This window comes from Pan troglodytes, chromosome 6 (genome assembly GCF_028858775.2).
Source record: "Pan troglodytes isolate AG18354 chromosome 6, NHGRI_mPanTro3-v2.0_pri, whole genome shotgun sequence".
NCBI classification, from domain to species: Eukaryota; Metazoa; Chordata; class Mammalia; order Primates; family Hominidae; genus Pan; species Pan troglodytes.
The window spans coordinates 20,185,575-20,209,443 of NC_072404.2; the positions used below are offsets into that span (position 1 = coordinate 20,185,575).

Here is a 23,869-nt window from a genome sequence, read left to right on the forward strand (position 1 = left end):
GTAATCTTGTTCCTCGAAGCAGAAGTAAGCTTTCTATAAAGGACCGAACTTGAAAGGGAAATTTTGCTGACAGTGAGAGTTTGAGTTTCAGTCCCTAAAGCCAGGGGCAAGTTTTTCAAGAGACCCATAGTGCAAGGCCACATTGTGGACTATGTAACTTCAGCTAATTTCTTGCAAATGTGAGTATAATTGTCTCTGCATTTTACATGTTTAAGTGATATGATGTGACAGCATCTGGGTTATAGGATGGGGGGTTCTGAACCATGAGAACCCCTAAATTTGAGACCGTTTTGTGTCAGGATATTCTGAGCTCTGTCTCAAGGGATTTTTTCCTCTGACCCATAGTGCAGAATTGTTTCCTGATTAGGCTGTTTCAAAGCTAAAAGGGACAAAAATAGGGCTGAGCAGCCAGCCAGCCAAATGTACCTTTTATAAATCTATCTCTAAACTTGTAGAGAACTCTAACAATGGTTTCATTAATTTAACAATCACTCAATGTCATATCTATTATAATGTACTAAGCTCTTAAGAGAGAAAGAAAAAAGAAAATTGTTTTATTCCCGTGATTTAATTTAAAATGAAAAATTGCATTGATGGTAGTCTTGTTAAACTTTTTTGATTTGCTTTATGATTTAAAGTATGGACTTTCTTTTCTTGAGGGCCATGCTTCCGTCTTCTATTTTAAAACTTCTCAATAATCATTCTTATCTTCTAGGGCAGGTATGAAAACACTTGATAAGTGATTTTAATAAAAACATATACTGTGTACTTGTAACTTGGTAACAAATGCAGCCAAAAAGGTTGCATATTGAAACAGTGTATATCCAAACCGTATACCTAGCTTGGCCCCCAAGATGCCTGTGGGAACAATGAAATACCCTGACTGATCCCCATTGCTCATCATGTAGCTTACTTTGGCTAGATCACTTTCCTGGGTCGCTGGGATCTTCCTGGGATTCTTGCCAAATCCAGTTTCCAGTTCCCAGGGTAGGTTAATAACACTCCTTTTGCACAGTTCTTCACAGCCGTGGTTTGGGATTGTCCCATCAAAGACTCTTTGTGGACAATATAATACTCTCCCTTTCTCAGAGAGCTCCTTTGATAATGTCCTAAAACTTCTGTCTTTCTAATCCACAAAGGATTTTTCCTAGGTTCAGAATTTTCTGGATCTGCTAGCCTACTAAAATCCCCCTGTGATTCTGGAGTATAGTAGAAACATCAGAGTTACTTAGTCAGACATTCTTGAAATAGATTAGACTTTACCAGGGGTGACTGAGCCAAAATTGTTACATTTCGTAACCATGAAAATGAAAGACTTCCACTGAAAGCAGGACATATTGGAAGACAAATGCATTTGATTCTAGGCTCATGGGGTCCCTTTTTTCTGCTACTAATTTTGAAGTTGACCTCTTTATGAACATTGATTCTCTTTTGAGATCCAGTCATTTCAAGGGGAAGAGAAGATGATATTCTAATCCATTTGCCCACATAAACAGAGTCAAAAAGCACGATAATATTAATTTCTTGGTTTTGAATATTCATTTTTAGTTTGAAAAGTGTATCATGATTATGTAAGATGCTAACTTTAGGGAAAAGTAGATAAAATGGATTCAGTTTATCTATGTAACATCTTCGTACACTTTCTGTAAATCTAAAGTTATTCCAAAATAAAAAATTTATTTAAAAAATTTGTGGATGATAGAAGGGGACCCTAGTGATTCAAAAAGTCACTTAAATCCCAGAGAATGATACAATCAATATTTGTAGAGGATAGAAAATGATCCAACACCTCTCCTAGACACATTGATAATTAATGTGCATTAGAGACTGACATCAAATGCCTCAGCCTATATATGTTTCTGTGTAAAACACTCAGAATTAGAAGGCGGTCTGCAGCAGGACATATACTGAAAACTTAAAATTCAAAATGTGCAGAAAGTCCCTTATTTTAAATCAACAGTGTACTTAAAAATATTTACCTACTCATTTTCTTCAGGCTTCCTTTATACTAGATGATTATGCAAATAGAATTTAAAAGGGAAAAAACAATCTATGTTTTTGCTCTTGTCCATTATAAATATTTACGCATTTTGGTGAAGCAGGAAAGTGGTTGTTAGCAAAACTGATTTGGATGGATAGGAGGAAATTTTGATTAAAAATAAAGTAAAGCATAATGAGATTGGGGAAAATGTCATCTGAGGAAAAAAAATCTCATTTTTTTTTTTTCAGTTTTTACCAACATCCTTTTTTGAGAGTACTGCAGACAATTATGTCACATACACATTTTAAAGACTTTTCCCCATTACACTAGACTTCTTCATTTTCTAAATTTGTTATTTGTAAATGGAATTCATTTCTCTGGCTTCATTTTCTTGTCTCATTATGCTGAATTCAGCGAGTGTTTGTTTTGAAACCCTCTTTAAATAAGAGCTCCCATTTCTTTTCATCATCTGTAAGTTCTTAACCATGTACAAAATCATTTTTGTTGAACCAACTTTCCAGTTCACGCACCACTGCTACTAGAAATTCTAGGATGAAATCCATCATTAGGCGACTCAAAGAAATTATGGAGTTTTGTTTTTTTTTCTCCCACTTTCTGTTTCTTGCCAGTTATTGAGAAATTTGGTGATTCAGAGCATAAGGAAAGAGAGTGGGGAGCGCTCTGACTAGTGTCTAGTAACCCCCTAGTGGATGACTTCAGCTGGCTTTAAGCAATTGCTTTTTTAATTTTATTTTTTATTTTTTTGTTGAGATGGAGTCTTACTCTGCGGCCCAGGCTGGAGTGCAGTGGCGTGATCTCGGCTCACTGCAACCTCCGCCTCCCAGGTTCAAGCAATTCTCCTCTCTCAGCCTCCTGAGTAGCTGGGATTACAGGCACGTGCCACCACGCCAGCTAATTTTTTGTATTTTTAGTAGTGACGGGGTTTCACCGTGTTAGCCAGGATGGTCTTGATCTCCTGACCTCGTGATCTGCCCGCCTCGGCCTCCCAAAGTGTTGGGATTACAGGCGTGAGCGAGCGGGCCCGGCCTTAAGCAATTGCTTTTAATACAATAATTCCCCTTCTAAATTCACTGTGAGGCTGCAGTCAGGAATTGGTTTTGGTAATTGTAAAGTCCAGCTGAAGTGCTGGTGGAAACTCTATGCTAATAAGTGCTTGGCAATTATAGTTATGTCCTCATTGAAGTGATCCAATACATGTTGCATACTTCGCTATATCCAAAACTGGCAGAAATTTGTCTTCAGTGATTAAAACAGTTATCACTGCCCAGCCCTAAAAGATTTATAAACACTGTATACATTTAGAAACCCCTTGTCAATCTAAAAATAAATATATAAATAAATAAAAAATAAAAATGAAAATAAACAATGGCAGCATGTTTTTAATTATGCCTAAATGAAAAAGGAATAAAATCATTTGGAAGTTAGGTGAAGAAAAGAGGATGAAAAGTCTGATAATCAGTGGTTATTCTAAAGAAAATAAAATTCTTCTCAATGTAAATCATATAAACATACCAGAGTGCTTTAAAAATACAGTTAAATAATCACACTGTTTTACTGTTTTGGCAAAAGTTCCATTTAGCATAGAAAATAAATATCACTCATATTGTTTTCATTTTGCTTTATGTGTTCAAATAGGATATATACCAGCTCTACACATCATCCAAATATATAATTATGTGGTTAATTATCACAACATAGTGTTATTCTTATTAACTTTAAATATTTTATTTTGTGATTATTAGAAAACAAATTTAAAAATAAGGAGTATTCATTGCTTTCATCACACATTGATCAAATATGTTTTTCTGAGGGTCTGTTGAGTGCAAAGAATTATGCTGTAATAGTATATATTTTTTCCAATTTTTCTTTCTAACTGTTGATTTCTTATTTCCTTAGCAATCAAAGCATATGGACTATATTTTAATTCTACAGACATTGTGTTAGGCAGAACAGCTACCAACACCCAATCCCTGAAATTTGTGATTATGTTTTGATACATGGCAAAAGGAACTATGCAGATGTAATTAAGGTTAAGAACTTTAAAATAGGAAGATTAAATCCAACGAGTTCTTCAAAGTAAAGAACTACTACATGCAGAAGGTATGTGCTGACTGGGGCACTCGTAGTTGGAAGGAAGGCTCCTCACAGTGCATGATGGAGCTGTGGGCGGGAAAATAAGAGAGAAGGCCATTGGCTGAGAGCTCAGGGGCTTGTTCTCTCTGTGCTGCCATCTCTAGGTGAGAAACTCCAGTGTTGGAACCTGGCCTTCAATGTTGTCATGCCAAGGTAATCAATAAGGTAGAGCCTCTTTTATTTAATGCCAATAAGCAAGTAGGTCAGGGTGATTTAAAACTTTTTAAAATACATAGGAATGTGCTATGTGGGTCTCCATTTGTACTTTTGCTCCAGGTCCTGACAATTTCAGTCATAGGCCTGAGATAATAATTTGAATAACGAACTTATTGAAGGCTTACTGAATGTCCTCTGTGTGTTGGATATCATGCAGACTGCTTGGCAGGTACTATTTTTTTAAGTTCAGATAACAATTCTTTGAGGTAGGAATAATGTGTATACATATTTTAGAGATGAGTAAATGACATTACAGGAGTAGAGTGATCTTACTAATGAATCTTACCAAAGAAAAGCATCCCTATGAAATCTGTGTGACTAAAGGGAGGGTAGAAACAGTTGTCTTCCCCAGTTTCCTCTTGTTTTGTTTATTTTCTTTAGAGATGCCCAGACTGGAGTGCAGTGGCTATCCACAGGCGTGATCATATTGAACTACAGCCTTGCACTCCTGGGCTCAAGTGCATCTACCTGCCTCAGCTTCTCCAGTAGCTGGAACTACAGGTGCAGGCCACTGTGCCCAGCTTCCTCCTGTCTCTAGCCACACTGTAATCACAAATCACAAAAGTTTTCTTAAATTATATTGGTCCCAGAGGAATAGTGATGATATTTGCTACAGTTTCAGTTTCCATGTGTACTTAAGGAGGAATAGCACCCAAACTCAGCAAGCAACCCAGAGCTCTAGTTCTTGATTCTGCAAAGTTTTTGTTATAATAAAATCTTTTTGTTTTGTCAGTATGACTTCTTTTTGGAGTCTGAGTTATGCATTTGACATGAATTCAAGTTCAGTTATCATTCATCTCCTTTGTATTTACACAAAACAATTAAGTCTAAACTGCAAATAGTTTTTGTCTCAGGTTTCACCTCTGATAGGCTGGTAGCAGCTGTCTGGATAGTCCTGCCAAGAAGGATCGAGGAGCTGCATGTAGATGCAGTAAGAAAGAGCACAATTAGAAGAGGAGACTGGGGATATGCCTACCATGAATTTCTTATCCGTAATCAGTAGAGCCGAGCCCTTGTGCACAGATATACAAACAGTGGCATTTTTTTTTTTTTGTCCACCAAAGGATTATTCAACAAGGCACATACAACCTATAGAGAGGAAGATGCCTCTCTATTCACTCAAATACATAGTTTTTTTTTGCATTTCCAATTATCTATTGCTAATAATCATTTCAGTGCTTACATATGTGCATGCCTGTACACACACACACACACACAGACACATACACACATATACCCTAAAGTGTGTAAAACTATAGTTTGCCTTATGGAAGGAAAACACTTGATCCTATTCACAGGGGTAATTTTTAGACATCTCTATTCATAGGTATAACCAGCTTAGAAAATTTACTGCTTTATTAAGGGTCAGAATAGCAACTCAGAGGAAATTGAACACTTGGAGAACCCAATAGGTAACTTTTAAGAGAGGAGTATTTATGATATGAAGGAACATAAAAGTTTTGTTTTTACTCCCTTTGGTTTTCTTTTGTAATTCTAGATTGGGAAGAAATAACAGAGAGTGCTTGAAGAATAGATGTGGCTAGGACAATATCTCTGAATCTCTGAATGGCCCATGGTGGTGACCCCCAGCCAGAGTGAACTGTGCAGCAGCAATGGTGCCCAGTGGGCAGCAACAGTGGAACAGAAGGTGAGGAAGGGGCCAGAAGGAATCCTTTAGGAAATTAAGAAAAGGATAAAAATATGATAAAAATGTGGTGTCCAGGTGAGAAACGGAATAACCTCATCCCTGTTCTGACTAATAATTTGGTAATATTTTGACAGTTTTGAACAAGAACTTCCTTCTCCTTTTCTTTTGGAGTGCACCATAGTGAAAGACCTATGGTAAAAAACAAGGTACAACTGGAATACTGCTTTTTGTTTTTCTATTTTCAATAATATCTCCTGTTTATAATGGATTGTTTTAATCTCAGGGAAGAACATCTGAGGAGATCACAGAGTCTCTAAATACCAGTTCTTGTCTCTGCACACCTTTTTTGGGGGGGACTGATGCCTGGTTATATCTGCGGTACACCAGTTCCTAAAGCAATACCTAAGAAAGTCAATGTTTCCTAGATAAACTTGACTTTCATCAAATGATATTTAGAATCAGTTTTAAACTTGTAGAGTATTTCCATCAATTATGATCATATTTTGCAGCATATATCATGAAGTCCAAATCATTTTAGCTTAAAGAAAACAGACGTCTATTATTTTTTCACTTAGAATAAGTCAGGAAGTGTGTAGTCTTATGTGTTGGCTTTCCAATGTCATCAGGGGCCCAGATTCCTGTCTTTCTGCTCTGCCATCTCCAATGTGTGGTTTCTAACCTCATGATCCAAAGTGGGTTCTTTTGCTCCAGCCCGCGTATCAATGTACCAGGCCAGCAGAATGAAGAAACTAAGGAGAGCAAAAGGAGGCTCCTTCCTAACTGAGTCAACTTTCTTTAAGCATTTGTCCTGAAGGTCCCACACAATATTTTTGCATATGTCTCATAGGTCAAAACTTAGTTATGTGTCCACACAAAATTTCAGAAGAGGCTGGAAGGTGTTGTCTTTTAGCTGAATGCATTATCATCCTGGAATTCAAATCTGGGTTCTAATAGTAAGGGAGAAAGAGAGCGTGGTTATTAAGTGGTGTCATTTGGCACAGCCTGTCAACAGAGGACATGTTAATTGGCGTTCATACTGATGTTTTAATAAAGCATGTAGTGTGCTTATGAGGACCAAGATTGACCATACTTTGGTCATCATCAATCATGGACTGAAAGGCTTTTAAAGATGAGGTATGTACCGCCTAGCATTCAGTAACAACCCACTTAGTCATTCCTACCTTAATTTTAGGTGCATGATACCAAAATGTTAACATATTTGAGAAACAGTCCAAGCTAATTTAATTTATGTAAGTACACTTTTAGATAAGACAATGATAAATTTGAAAATCAGTTTGGTTTAATGATTGGTTAGTTAAAAATATATCAAATAAATAACTTTTTCTACCTTAGCATGTTTAAAATTCTGGACCTAAAATTATTACATTATATTTAGGGCAAGGATTAGCAAAATACAGCTTACAGGCCAAGTTTGTCTTGACTGCCTTTTTTGTAAATAAAGTTTTTTTGAAACACAGTTACTCTCATATGTTTACATATTGTCAGTGGCTGCTTTCACTCTATATCGGCAGAACCGAGTAATTGTATTAGACACCCCCACCACTAAACCCAATATGTTTACTATCTGGATTCATACAGACAATGTTTGCTGATCCCTGGCATAGGCAAAACAAAATACATGACACGATGAATTTCCCTCATACTTAGAAGTTAGGGCCCACAGAACTCACCTGAAAAGTTGCTTAATAGTTATTTAATTATATAGCAGATTAATCAGTTTTTAACTTGATTCTGACGTTCCTAAAGAATGGCAAATTCCTTCCTAACACAAACTAAACCTTTACCTCAGTGGTTCTCAACTGGGGTCAGTTGTGTCTGCCAGAAACATCTGGTAATACGTAGAGACCTTTTTAGTTGTCACAAGTTGGGGTTGGGAGGTGGCTGCCACTGGCATTTGATAGGCAGAGCCCAGGGATGCTGCTAAACGTCCTACAATGCACAGGACTGCCACTCAACACAAGGAACGATCTGGCACAAAAGTCACTAGTGCTAAGACTGAGAAACTCCATGGTAAGTGAGAACTCCCTAGGACTGAATAGGTAGTTGTCAATAACAAAAAGGAGAAATTACTTTCCTTAAAGGTAAAAATAATTGTGGCATTCTTTCTTGGTGGTGGAGGTTTTGCTGTATTCCTTCCTTGTTTTTATTCTCCAAGTGAAAACACCATTTTTATCTGAATTAGTAGCTCAAAGTTTCCAATTAATCACTTCAAATGGACTGACACAGTGTTTCACACACAATGTCATGCATGCTGTATGCTAACTCCTGAGTTTTGTTCTGAGAGAGAAAAATGAATTCCATGGCCAAAAGTACTAGAGGAAGAACACTCATCATATCATCATCTGGGAGGTTCACTGTTTACCTCCAGGATATTAATGGCACTCAGAAGACTGGTGGTGAAGAAACCTAAGAACTGTAGAAATGTAAAACCTGATGAGGCTGCTATTTGTAGACTAGGTCCAGGGAAGATGTACTAGGTCAGAGGAGAAGATATCATGGCAGAATCTTCTAAACAGTTTTTCATGGATGACTTATTCATACATGGTCCTCAAACATGGTCCTCAGAGTGAAAAATAAAAGAATTCCTAAGTAAATGAATTTGGAGATTACTACCTTTTACAGAGTTTAACAAGCTCAATTATAGCAAAGGCTTTTAACCCTCTTTTTCTGTGTGTGATAAACCCCATTGGCAGTCGCAGATCTCTTCTCAAATTAATGTGATCAAATACATAAAGCAAAATGTATAGCGTATCAAATAAATTGCATTGAAGTGTAATTAACAAAACAAAAATAAATTGGTGATATATGAATGTAAGCATCTCTTTATTATCACATTAAATAATAAGATCTAGCAGTAGGTCTACTAACTACCATACTTTTAAAGTAGTAGTGAGTATAAATAATATTTCAAGACAGCTGCAATAACGGTGATGTGATATGAAAACATCTGTTATTTTTGTTGGGGACAAAGTCACAAGTACCGCTAATATTACTATAGCTTGTTGTCTTCATTCAAATGGAAGAAAATGCTAAATTTCAGTGAAGTGAAAACTAAGGTTTAAACCATCGTAGAGCCTTTAAAATGTTATGTTACTTGTGAGTTTCCAAAAGTAATGGTTGTGGGACTTGTTTGAACTTATTTGAATATAGAAACTTTAATATATTTTGAAAAGATAATTTCACATGCCATGTGGGAAATGTTGCCTTGAGCTAGTGCTGTACGCCTGGAAGCTTCTAATGTAATGATGCAGTATTGCATTTATAATCATTGTTTTAAGCTAGCGTTTTCAAATCCAGTTCAGCTCCATGATAACAGCTGTTGTTTTCTTTACTGATGTATTTCACTTTCAGATATGATTTTTTAAAAATTTCTTTGAACTTCATACTTTTTCTTAGCAAGTATCTCCATTTAAATTCTCAGAATGAAAATAAAAATGAGTTGTCTCACACCTCCACACTTAGAAAATCTAGGCTGCCTGTGGCCCTTTGCCCTAACATGTGACTTCTGTATCATGTATGTATAACTCCCTTCTAATTAAGCAACCTCATTCATCAAGAAAGCCCTGCAGCGATAAGGTAATTTTTGCCACAGGAATATGACACTACCATGTGCCAGTTGCTGAAATAGTTGCACAGATTTTAGTGAAATGCAAGAGATAAGTGAGTAAGAAAGTGAAAATTGTCAGCCCATAAATTACTGCTGCCCTCAGTCTACAGTAATTACAGCAAAGCTGTAGATAACTGTCCCTCTGATGAACTCTAGCAAAATGGCCTTTTAAGTTTATCAGCATATTCAGGTACAACTCTCTCAGGAGGCTTGGCCTCTTCTAAATGATCAAATATTCTGAGGGTGGGTTGCAGAAGGACAAAAGATGAGGAAAAAGGAAAGAGAAACATTATTTACATCAATTAAAGTAATTTTTAAGTTTATTCTTTTAAAATTATCTAGTAGAAGCCTTCTTTCTCAGTTATGATTCCTTTAAATGATATTTGCTATTTTAATGACTATTAAAATAGTCATTAAAATATTAAGTACTAAATGGTACTTGCTATTTTTATTAATGGATGCCGAAAGCAGTCAGGGAGCTAATTATTATATTGTGAAAGTAAAAATATATATGAGACTCATGTAAAACAGTTTTGTTTGTTTGTTTTGATTATTTATTTATTTATTTATTTAAAGACAGTGTCTTGGCTGGGCGCGGTGGCTCACGCCTGTAATCCCAGCACTTTGGGAGGCCAAGTTGCGTGGATCACGAGGTCAGGAGATCGAGACAAGCCTGGCCAACATGGTGAAACTCCGTCTCTACTAAAATTAGCTGGGCGAGGTAGCCTGTGCCTGTAATCCCACCTACTCAGGAGGCTGAGGCAGGAGAATCGCTTGAATCAGGGAGTCGGAGGCTGCAGTGAGCTGAGACGGCACCATTGCAGTCCAGCCTTGTGACAGAGTGAGACTCCATCTCAAAAAAAAAAAAAAAAAGACAGGGTCTCATTCTGTTGCCCGGGCTGGAGTGCAGTGGCATAATCTCGGTTCACTGGAGCCTCAATTTCCTGGGCTAAAGCAATCCTCTCACCTAAGCCTTCAGAGTAGCTGGGACTATAGGTCTGTGCCAACATGCTCAGCTAATTGTTTTGTTTGTTTTCTGTAGAGACGGGGTCTCACTATGTTGCCCATCCTGGTCTTGAACTACTGGGCTTAAGTCATCTTCCTGACTCAGCCTCCTAAAGTGCTGAGATTACAGTTGTGAGCCACCATGCCTAGCCTCATGTAAGTTTAGAGCTATAAACTTAAATGATGGGTCATCATTCATATTACTTTTCAACATTTTTATTATCTCAATAATCTTATAAGGTGTGGACTCTACTATTATTCCCATTTTATAGGTTAGTACAGGTATCCTCAGTTGAAGTGTCCTTTTTTTTTTTTTTGACACAGTTTCACTCTGTCACCCAGGCTAGAGTACAGTGGTGCCATCTTGACTCACTGCAACCTCCACCCCCCGGGTTAAAGTGATTCTCCTGCCTCAGCCTCCCAAGTAGCTGGGATTACAGGCGCCTGCCACTGCGCCCGGCTAATTTTTGTATTTTTAGTAGAGACGGGGTTTCACCTTCTTGGCCAGGCTGGTCTTGAACTCCTGACCTTGTGATCCACTCGCCTTGGCCTCCCAAAGTGCTAGGATTACAGACGTGAGATGTCCTTTTCACTCTCACTGCTAGAAAATGGTGGTGCCATAATTTGGAAAAAAAAAAAAAATCTTCTGCAGATTTGGTAAAATGGTCCTGAAATAATGTGAAGCCAAAAAAAAAAAGTGCATATGCAGTTGTTCCATGTTTAAAACTATTAAGCAAATATATACATATATTCATTTAAATATATATACATATTTTAATATATACATATATTTATTTAAGTGTATATACATACTTAAATATATATGTATGTAGATGTGTGTTTGTATATGTGTATATATATTAGATATAATATATATATATCTAAGTAAAAAAGACAAATTAAAAATACTAAAAAGACAACAGTGCTGATTCTAGGCTGAGGAGATAATAAGTCATCATTTCAACACTTAAAATTTTATGTATTGTCTAATTTTTCTGCAGTAGGTAACAATACTTTTATTGGCAGGAAGAGAAATTCTTATGAAAAATGATTGATATTATATCTTTTAAAATTGTAAGAATAAGTAAATTAGTAAATTCCAAAGTTCAAACATTAACTTCTATTGATAATAGAGTTTTAAAAATTCTTTCAGGAAGATGGAGAAAAAAGAACACTGACAACTCTCCCAAGCAGCACCATTTCAAAAAACATTTACAAGATAGTGGATGTGGTGGTGACAACTGAGGAAAGAGCACAGAGACAAAATCAGAAGCTTGTTGAACTCCTTCTCTCTCTCCTACCAACCTGGAACCGAGGGCTTTTATATAGAATTTCAAGTGCTGTCCTTTACCCCTTTGTTAACTTATTCTAAGCATGAAGACAAGCACTCTTGGAATGATCATTTAAAACAGTCACTGCCCTTTCATGATAGCCTCCTCAGACCTTGCCAGCTTGAACAATAAATTACAAATCATTTTTTTGCTGCTATTGCTGAGGTATAGCTTTCAATATTATCACTGATTTAAGAGTTGATGTATTTTGAAAAGTCAGACTAATATGGCAGCATTTCGGATGAGGCCTCTTTTGTGTGTCTGCTTTATTCCTTTGTTGGAGTTCCACATTTTCTTTGTGTGGGACCGAGGAATCACGGAAAATTGCCACTTGTGTGATAAATTACTGTTTTCACCCATCAAACATAGAAAATGCTCCATGTGAGCCTTGCACACCATTATGTTGTCCCATCTAGGACCCTTTGAAAGTCAGCAGGGTGCATCTGGCTGAAATTCAGTCAGGCGATTACATTTATTCAAGCTTGGTGAACTTGAGAGCTTTCAAAAGGAGAGTAGCTGAAGGGATGAGATTATAGTCCTGACAGGGCTCTGGAAAGGGTGTCTGACACCTGACGGCTCACAGCGAGCCATGATACCTGTTCCCATTGATTTGCAACAAAGTCTTTCTCAATAAGGATTTCCACTTAACATTTCCTCTCAGGGAACCTGTGCCGTTGAAGATATTTACAAGTTGCTTTCAGCTTAAAAATAAATCACCTCTAATTCCTCTAAGCGAAATCAATCAAAAACCTGTAAAAAATGGACTGGTTGTTTGGTCGATTCTGGCAGAAAAGTAAACAGCACTTCAGCTTTTCTCCGCCATTAAGGCCTAAATGGCCTAGAAAGTAAATCAATATTTCTAGTCAGCCTTCTGGCTATTGTTTAGCCAGTAGATATGGATTTCTCTGGCTTACTGAACTCCTTTGGGACTAGCCTATAATCCTCTGAGAGGAATAATAAGTTCGTTATCTAGTTCAGCTCTCTGTTGTACATTTAAATGGACTACATCCATCAGCAGCCCTTGTTAAAGGGTGAGGGCATCCCATTCAACCCCCTTTAGAGTGAAACACTTCCAACACAGTGAGGGGGAAATTATAATTCAAAGTTCTACTGGTTGGCAAATGACCTAAAAACCCTAAGTGGGGGTGAGGCAGTAATTTGAGTATAAGGAGGCATATCATACTGCTGTTTCAAGCTAGGAAATGCTACTTGCCCATTTCTGAGTATACTATGATACATACATAAGGGTATTTGCTAGAGAGTCTCTCATTATTCCTACTAGTCCTTCTTGAATGTTTTTATTTAAATACTCCTGTGATTCTGAACAGTAAAAGCTATCAGAACTTTCCTGATGTAGCAAACCAACATGCTTCCACCTCTCCTTGTCAGCAAATGGAGAATCTCATACTTCTACTAATTTTACTTTAATAATTTAAAAATGACTGTACTAACAGCTTGGCAATACAGTTTTTGAGGGTTTTAGAAGATAAGAATCCTGGATAAAAGACCATTCCTTAAAGAAATTAATTTCCCCTTGCCTTTCAACTTGATAAACTAAAATTCTTCTTTAAATTCCATCCATGTATTCTGGCTTCATATGAAGAAGTGATAATGTAGGAATAATTTATTTTGAGCTATTTTATACACTTAATTTTTATGTTATTTTGTTGATTTCTTAATAAGAGCCACAAAGACAAAAATAAATTATGATTACTTGAAACTTTCAAATGTAGGTATTTATGGTATCCAAGACATTTCTTTAACAAAACAAAAACAATAGTGTTTCCAAAGGTCCCAGGTGTCTCTTATTAAGTCTTGGCATGTATTTCATTTAGAGATTGTTTTCATAATTTTTTAAAGTAAAATTATCACAACAGAATTAATAAAGGGAAATATAATTATTTAGATAAAATAGTCACAATAGAATTTAGAAGGTAGAATTTGTATGCAACATATACTCATTTAGGAATGGAAGTTATTATATTAATGACTAATATTGAGCTAGCCTATGAAGCTGACTTGTTCTGTAGAGATTTTTGCCGCTGCCTTCTTCAAGGACTCACCTCTTCAATTTCCAGAAAGTTTGTTTTAGAGAGAATACTTAATTATTTGGAAATCTTTTATGGGGAAAAATTAAATTCAGTAAAAATCAACCTAAAAGTTTGTATTCAATTTGATACATTTGTTAACTACGCTTGCTAGAGGTATTTTGTGATTAAATAATAACTTTACCGATTATTAATGCCACATTAAATTCACTTTTAAGAATTCAGTTAACAACTGTTTTTGCATGGAAATGTAGAATTTTATCTATTTTGGTTTTTGCTGTATTTTGAAGAAGTCTATGCTGAGAATCTGACTGTGACAGATTTTGCTCCTCATAAGCCAAGTCAACTTTCTCACTATCACCTTTCATATTCTCCAACTTATTTGATGGCTGATGTTCTTCCCAGGAGGAGATAAAAAGGTGACTTGAATGATAAGGGAGGCCAGACATGGTGGCTTATGCCTGTAATCCCAGATTTTGAGAGGCTGAGGCAGGTGGATCGCTTGAGCCCAGGCGAGACCAGCCTAAGCAACATGGCCGGTCTACAAAAGAAAAAAAAAAAAAAAAAAAGGAAAAATTAGCCCGGTGTGGTGGCAGATGCCTATAGTCCCATAGTCCCAGCTACTCAGGAAGCTGAGTTGAGAGGATCACTTGAGCCTGGCAGGTTGAGGCTGCAGTAATCACACCACTGAACTCTGGCCTGGGCAACAGAATGAGACCCTGTGTCAGGAAAAATAAAAGAAAGAATGGTAAAGACAAAGGGCTCTTCTCTGTCTTTTAGATATATTGACACTTGATTTTCATACTTTTAATTCTTCAGTAGTGTTCACATGCTTAAAGTTAAAATAAATGCAAAATGCTCACTGTATTCTCATTCTAAAATTGGGTTGGAATGATATAATATTGAGAGACTTTACTAATCATATGAAATGAGAATCAGATAGAAATGATGGAATTTATTTGCAAAATTGAGTTGATTTTTCATCTTTGATTATACTTGAACATCCCTATTAAAGTTTTACTTAAATGGTGTGAAAATTTACATAAGAACTATAACTCTTAGTACCTTTATAATATACACTGCATGTGTTTTCCAAAACAATTTGGAAATCAGGTTATGTCTGCATAACCTGACAATACCAAAATGTATCTATCTCTTACTTGTCAGGAAACATTTCTTACCAACTGACTTGGAGGTATGAATGCATGTAAATTTTCTCTGTATTAGCTTCATTTTTATTCTGATGTTTGAGAAACACTAACATATATAGAGAAATATTATTATATCAATAAGGTTTAATTTGCCAGTCAAAACCTTTCAAGATTATAAGGTTATAGCCTTTATCTGGGAGTTGTCAGTACTGGATGAGGTTGCCAGCACAAAAAGGTAGTGAGAATCTAGTTGTTTATTTTGTTTTGTATTGCGTTAATATGATACAATCACTTTTCTAAGAAACACTCATAAGTTATTTCTGCATCCTCATAATTATCAGTGAATGGAACGTACTATTTATTCAACACATGATTGTTAAAAGAACATATAAATAAATGAATATGTAAATGAATATATATGACTATAAATTAAGACTACTATTTTGTTTCTGCAGCAGAAGCTTAGACAATTTATTAATGTGTGTCCCTGGGGTCTTACCAGGGCATGCAGTGGCATTGACAAAATGAATTAACTGAGTGAAGCTGTTTTGGTGCTGTTGCCTAAACTCAGAAAGTGGAGAGTAGTTGACAATAAAAGAGTTTGGTCAAATCCTATTGGAAATTCCAAATCCCATTCGCAAAAAGTGGCTATAACAAACAATTACAATGAATAAAATAAGAATTTGATCAGTCACATTCAACTGACTAGAAGACATTTATTCTATATACCAAGATAGCTTTGGAATAAGAATTTCTCTAACATCCTTTCACATAGGAGATAAAACTTCTACAGAAATAGCTCTGTGCTACATCAAAAGCATTTCAGGGAAGGGCTCAGCCAATTATAACCTGAGGGCCAAAACAGACCTGTTTTTTTTTTTTTTTTTTTTTTTTTTTTGAGACGGAGTCTCGCTATCACCCAGGCTAGAGTGCAGTGGCGCGATCTCGGCTCACTGCAAGCTCTGCCCCCTGGGGTTCACGCCATTCTCCTGCCTCAGCCTCCCGAGGAGCTGGGACTACAGGCGCCCGCCACCTTGCCAGGCTAATTTTTTGTATTTTTAGTAGAGACGGGGTTTCACCGTGTTAGCCAGGATGGTCTCGATCTCCTGACCTCGTGATCCGCCCGCCTGGGCCGCCCAAAGTGCTGGGATTACACGCGTGAGCCACCGCACCCGGTCAACAGACCTGTTTTTATACAGCTTGTGTATGTGTAACTGATTTGATGACAACGAACACCAATTTTGAGCCACTATTAAGCAAAATGTTACTTCCCCAGAACAAATAACCATCTTTCTCAGTATACCATATGATTTAAAAAACCACTCAATATGATATTTTTAATGTTATTAATGCATACCATGTAGAAATTTATTCTTTCTTTTTATGTAATAATCTACATAAATATCTTTAATTTTGCATCTTGGACTGCAAAGTATGAGAATTCATTATCTGGCCTTTACAGGAAAAGTTTGCCAATCCCAGTGCCAGTGTATCACACTGCTCTCGAAGGATCATGAAATATTTACACTGCTAATTTAGCTGATACAACATCTTTAGGCCTTTATCTTCTCTTCCTTCATCTCACCATCTATTTAACTATCTTATTAATCCACCTTGGTTAGAGAACCCTCAAGGATAATGTTTTTATAGTGTCTAATGATTTCTTTGTTCTAAATCTGAACGAGAAACTCTGTGTCTACTATTTGGTCTAGAAAAACCATAAGCAACCTCTCTGAACTGATGTTACATATAACATGAAGATTGTGTATATCACCTTAGAGCCATGCAACTAAGAACAACATGAGTCTGATGACACAGATCCAATCTGAGGGGAGCTAGCTGGACATGGCTGTATGGTGAATTTTTAAAAAGAAAAAAAAAAGTAAGCACTTAGTTCAGTTCATTTCTTTTTATCTTAAATAGCACAAAATTATCCTTTTGTCATTTAATTCACAGTGGTATCTAGAAATCAGTGATGGAAAAGATCAATTAGGTCATTTAGCTCCTTTCCAAGGTTCCAATTTTCTCTTTCAGCATATTAACTTTTGCCTGTCCAAATTTAAGTGACTAAAGAGATGGGTTTCCACAACTTACTTGGGAGATACTTCTAAATCAAATTTATCTGTACCAAAGCATCGTTAAAGACTTTGCTATTAGAGTTATACTAAATTGTTCTCTGCTTAATTGCATCTCATTTTTCCTTTATTCCTCTTGGCTACTCAAAGCAAACTTTGTTTTTCTTTGAATAGATTTATGTTAGACCAGCTCATCCTCATATATTATTGACAAAGAATATATCATTAATTGTTTCTGTTCATTACATGAATTGTTGCTTAAATATTTTTGTTCTTTTGCTCAGAAACCACAGTGGAAAGGAGGCCACTTTGTATTAAAAATCACAATATTTCATAGGAAATTCTCTTAAATTCATCAAGGGCTCCAGTGGCTGTGCATAACCTTTTCTAGCTTCAACCCATCGAACATGAATGCCATGTAAGTTGTTGTTATATCTTCACCTTTCTTCCTGCTATTCATTTCCCCATCAATGACCATTTTTTTTTTATTTTCTGAAACTTCAATCACATTAAGCTTTTCTTTTTTCTGCCATAAAACATGGCTCCCATACCCCTCACTGATTAAGTCTAACTCAAGATATTCTACGGATGCTAGGTTCAACAGCATTTTGTTCTCTTCTTCCTGCCCAATTGATGGATATCCTGTAACACAATCTTGAATCCAAAAATGAGCTGATTAAAGAAGTATTAAGAAAATCCATATATATGACTAAGTCAATTCATCAGTGTTTTGCTCAGTAGGGTCAACTTTTCTGTATGTAGAAAATACCACTGCCAGGAGATAGTAATGAACTACGACCTCTGAGAGTGTTGCAACAGGAACTAACAACAAGGAAACATTTGCTATTAGAGCAAATAGACTCCTAATCAACATATTATCGATCCTTCATTTTTGTCAAGGTTATTTTGTGCTTTAAAAAATGATCCTACAGCAGGGCTTTAATAGGAAAAGTAGACTAATTTGATTTAAAGAGTAAATGCTATTAATTATGAAAGACAGCCAATAAAAAGCTTGTTCTTCCAAACATAAAGGCAAATCTTATAGTGCCTTTGATTTATGGTAATGAATACAATGATGAAATATTTTGACTAGTATCTCTTACTCTCACCCTACCTTTTGCTGTTTTTCTTGCTCACACATTAGAAATACTTAATCTCTTCAAAGCCATTTTTGGAACAAAATAATTTTTATAATTTAGTAAATATACTTTTTAAATAGATAAACCTGTTACATAATATTTTGATATTATTTCCAGAAGAAATGTAACAAAAAGGAAAAATTTCATTTTATGTTTAAAGATATGGGTAAACATTTATAGTTGCTTATTATAAGTTGATGTTTAAACACCATATAGTGATGAGATTTAAACAAGAATTTTAGCATCCTAAAATCCAGATAAGTAAAAAATTTCAGAGAACTACCATGTTTAAATGATATATTACTATATGTAAAAATATGTGCAAATACCAAACATGTAATATTCTGTATTCTGACATATTAAATCTGTTAAAGCCATTTTTAGGTTCTATTAATTTATTATTCACATTGTTTTATCTGAAAGAAATTAAGATATACATTATTTCACAATAATAAACAGTGAATTTAAGAAAAAATTCTTGAACATCTCTATATAACCTATTGGATTACTAGTTTCTCTAAGAAAAAGGGTTAATGCTTTATTTCCCTTAAATGATCTAATTATATGCATTGCAAGTTATTTTATGTCTCACTTCAATAAGGTACAATTTATTGGTTATAAATTATACATTTGAAGGACTGCTTTCAATATAACTTTTCTCATTATGAGTCATCAATATGTGAATTGTTTAGCCTTCTAGACTGTAATTACATGACTATATCACTGGAGAATGGTAGGGCAGGTTAACCTTACATGTTGGTTAGGATGAGATTTTCTTCTGTTATGAAAGGGTATATTTATAGGTTAGGAATTAATATATTTTAAATATATTAACTGTGAATAGATGCAAAGTCTGTTACCTGAAAAATTTCACATTTTTTTCTAAATTTTACTGAAGATTTGTTTATTTGATAAAACAATTAATTTCAAGGTGAAATAAAGTAGCATATCTTGTAAGAAACAAGAGGCACAGTAGCCTAGCCTTGCATAGTGACTAAATTATCAAAACTTACATGGAACAAGTAGTTTGGGCCATTCATTTAATTACTAACAGATTATATTTTCTACAAAAAGAAAGCTATGTTGGCTTACCATCAGGGACTCCATTAATTTTAGATTCATATCAGTCTTTGTTAGACCTTACATACTGAGATTTAATGCAAAGATGATACTCAAGTTCACCTCAAAGCTGAAAGCTCCACATCTGTGTGGCCATGGACCAAAAGGCTGTTTTGAGCTTGGATTTGTTGATGGGCTTCTTCAAAAAGCATGATATTCAACAACCTTAATGACATGTAGGTTAAAGCAGATGGCATATTTAAACAGAACCAGTATTTATTTTTAAAATTGCTATAAGCAGTACGTTTTAAAGTGCTCTGGACACATTTCACACCAGGGTGACAATATGCTTCAATCCACACCAAGCTCTCTTTTAGCTAAAGCTGCCATGCTATGTGACTATCTACTGAGTTTATAGAGTAATAAAACTCTGAAGACTGAAGCCAGATCTCTGAATAAAAGAGGCAGAATAGTTGCTGTAGTCTCTGTATCTTACTAATTCAGAGGAAGAAGAATTTCTAACTTTGAATAAGGTTGAGAAGATGGCTACGATTTCATTTCCATGGTTTTTATTACAAAAATTATGTTATATGGAAATATTGAAGAGATTAAATTATTCTGGTCAATAAGTTTTTCAAGCTTTCTGGGAGAGAGAGAGAGAGAGAGAAATTTACATACAGAAGAAATTGCGGGGCATGAAAATCTGTTAAGGGTTACATGTTTTCTCGCAATTTTACATAGGTAGACAGGACATGATCTAAATGTTCTTGAAGATAGAAAATTAGATTATTAGTATGAATAATTGTGTTGTACTATATGAAGAGCTAAAGTTACAAATACCAGTTTCACTAGTACAAGACCGGGCAGGGGATAAGAACTGTGAGTGCGCTGACCTGTGGGAGTTTGCCATTCTCTGTTTAAGCGTAGTGGTTGGCCTACTGTTAACATGTGGACTATTTTAGGAGAATAGAACTACTAGTGCATATTTGCACCTTTCCCTTTTTCCATAGTCCAGTTGTTAGAAATATTCTGTAAGTATATTCTCAGGTTCTACTGTGGAAAGTGGGTTCTTTTCTTCTTTACTCCTTTTAAGATAGTAAAGATCACCTCTCTGAGAGTCTAGAACTGCTGTGTCCTTCTAGTCAAAAAGTTGCTTTGTTCATTGCGTTTCTTCATTGCTCATTTTCTTTAGCCTTACAGAGTCTCTTTACCACTTCTATCACTATGTGTGACCTGCATGTTCACCACCAGGGTCCAGTGGACACTTCTTTGTCATATATTTCTCCTTTTGATTACTTATTTTTCACTTTTGTTTGGTTACATTTTGTTTCATGTTGCTTCTCTTGTACTTCTTAGCTTTCATGCAAAAAAAAGTGGATTGTGCTTGTTAGGTAATTTAAGCATTTTTCATTATGAATGCTTTCTTATGTCAAGTATAGTATTTGGGTTTTCTCCTTTTAGATAAATTAATTGTTCCCGGGTGCTCAACAATTCGGCTTTATTTTCAAGGAACTGGGAGTCTTCTCTTTTGTTTGTTATTTCAAAATGAATAGTGGTACAAAACAGTGGTGCAAAAAATAGTGGTGCAAAAAATCTGATTTCAGATGGCCACAATTTTACTGAAATATCTGAACACTCAGCATCAATATAAACATTGGAATCACTTCAAAGGATGTTTTACGCATTGGAGAAATGCAAGATAGATAAATGCTCACCTACTGCAACTATCTAAATATCTACTTTGATCTCATTCTCTTGAATGATTTCGATCAATGGTAATGACTGGGTGAAGAGATTAAAGATAGGAAAAGTGAAGAAATGCCAAGTTTTACAGTAGCCATTGTGAAACATTATGTTAAACCACATTTACCAATAAATAAATGGTCTTCTATGTTTCCTTGAGCTGAGGCCTTGAGACTGTCCTTGTGAATACAAAATGAAAATTAGAAAAACAGACACTTTATAATGAACATCAGTAGGATCTGCATATGGTACTAAAGGCATAATTCATTCAAAAGGCTGAGCAACTGACAATCAATGCTTTGAGCACAAATTCACATTATGATTTTGACAAATTCACACTATCATTTTCAAAAGAAATAGCGAGGCAAAGCTATAAAATTCTTTTATAAAAAAGAAAACTTACTGGGATGTGTGAAGGCAAAATCTTGGACTCTGCTTTTATTATCATTTTGCTCTTCCAAAATGAGCAAATCATCTACAGAAGTAAAAGATTTAGTAGTAACTTTATTCTGATGAGCTAGAATGAGAGTAGAGCCAGAATAGAGATTAGAAACTCATCAAGGGGATGGAATCAGAGTGAACAGTTGTTGGCATTTGTTATCTGGAGTCATCTATGAAGTAATATGAGCTCAGGATGCTAACACATGGTCTATGACTAAAAAAAAGTTGCAGAAACAAGAGGGAGGCAAGATATTGACTTGCAGAAGGTTATGATTTTGAAATTCATTAAGGTTTTCAGGTTGGTTGTGGGCCCAGACTAATGCTTAGGAAAGATCTAGGGGCTGCTCGAATGCAACCCCAACAAGTTATATGCCTGTAAAATTTGCAGATCTGAATATCTCACATTTACAACCCACAGACGTGAAGAGAAAGTATAGTGAAATTAGTAAGAGATTTGGACTCAAGAGATATGAGTTCAGGAGTTTCCTCGGCAACTTATAAAACATATGTATCCGAGTTGAATTTTTAACTTCTCCAAGGCTCATTTTCTGATTGGCAAAATGGCAATACCACTATTACCATCATTACTACTCCTAGAATAAAAGTGGTCTAAAGCTATTGAGAATATATCAAAAATATATTTGAAAGCATTTGGTACAGAAAGCAAAATGTTAGTATTCATTATTATAAATATATAATAATGGTTAAATAGCCACAACTTTTTGTATATGGAGCTATTTATGTGAGAAAAATAACTTACCATATTTGAGTTTTCAGTTATTTTATAATCAATAGCTCCAGTTAATGCCCTAAAACCTAAATATTAGTGAGACAGAAGTACATAACTTGTTTGATATTAGTTAAATTTAGAAAAATTATATTTTATTAATAACAATACTTATAAAGCCATTCATCCTGAAACAATAGTACCCATAATACAAATAACCCTTAACTAATTTTATAACTAAGTGCTAAGATTAAAGGAAAAAAATGTGAATTGATTACTATGTATAGTGACTGTCCTATATATTTACTTGTATAAAAAAGCAAGCTTTGATTTTAGCCTGAGATAAAAGAAAACTTAGAGTTGATAGTACTTTAATTGAGAAAGACTATGGGATGACATCCAAATTATGTGTTTCTAGAATGGCAATGAAAATCTACTTCAACAGGGTGTTCTTTGAAAAAGTCATTCCTCTTGAAGTTCTCAAAAAGAGACAGAATAGGGAACAGACTATTCTGAAGCCTTTGAATCTAACAAAATGACAAAATGAAAGTTTTTTTTTAAACAGTCTTCATAGACTGCCAGATTTTTCTCTTTTGATAGAAGAGATACACGAAGGACAATATTAACAAGAAATTTAGAATATTACAAAAAACACCATAAATTTTGACGATAAGAATATTTTCAAATTATTTTAAAAGAAGTTCTAAAGGATTTAACAGACTATCCATAAAAAAGCATTTGTATGCTGAAGTGTGTGTAAAAATAGTTACTAAAAATCCATTTTGAAGCATCATATAAATCTCTTCAATTAAATTGCAAATCAAAGAGGAAAACACCCTTTATGGTCTCCTTTAGAGTAAGGACCATGATTTCATTTCCTTGTGGCTCTCAGTAATGCCAAACATAATGCATGTTCAGTAAATAGTCAGAATAACCCACAGACTTCCTTACATTATGTTTAATAATTTGTGACTCCTAGAGAAGTTAAGCAGTGATTCCTCAGAGACATCACTGAGCTAATCCAATAAAAATTCGAGTATTTCAGGTCTCTTCTGCTGTTTCTACACTAGCCAAGTACAAGTATATACTCTGGCATTTGGACATATACTTGTGCCTCTACAGAAAGCACCATATTCTCCAGAGATCTGGCAAGTAACAGACTTCATCTTGCCAGTGTAGAAATAGCATTAGAGCAAGACTAATTGCTGGAAAGCCTGTTCAGAAAGATTTGTCATTCAGGATGGTAAAAATAATCCTGCTTTTCAGCGTACATTCAAACTTTTTTTTTATTTCCAGTATTTAATGGAGATCAAAACATTACCATTTCCACAAGTGAATGCGTTTTATGTAATGCAGCTATTTCCTTTGATTTGAGTTCAAGCAGAAAGGCTAAAATGAAAAAAAAAATTCTGTCTAGACGTATCATGTTTGTTCCTTGTGTGAGATGAAATTTATTAATCCTGAAATGTGGCTTAAGGACATATTTATATGTTTTATAAGTATCTTATTGAAAAACAGAAATG

At 35.2% G+C, this 23,869-nt stretch overlaps 1 protein-coding gene and 1 long non-coding RNA gene across 24 annotated transcripts in view; one reads left to right on the plus strand and one right to left on the minus strand.

Moving 5' to 3' along the window:
• Nucleotides 1-23,869, minus strand: part of DGKB (diacylglycerol kinase beta) — an 818,895-nt gene that overhangs the window by 224,526 nt on the left and 570,500 nt on the right. The window lies entirely within an intron of this gene.
• LOC134810407 (uncharacterized) lies at nucleotides 75-14,587 on the plus strand. Its single transcript, XR_010158346.1, has 5 exons — nucleotides 75-179; nucleotides 3,899-4,102; nucleotides 4,240-4,288; nucleotides 5,850-5,999; nucleotides 11,786-14,587. It is a non-coding gene; the product is annotated as an uncharacterized LOC134810407 (long non-coding RNA).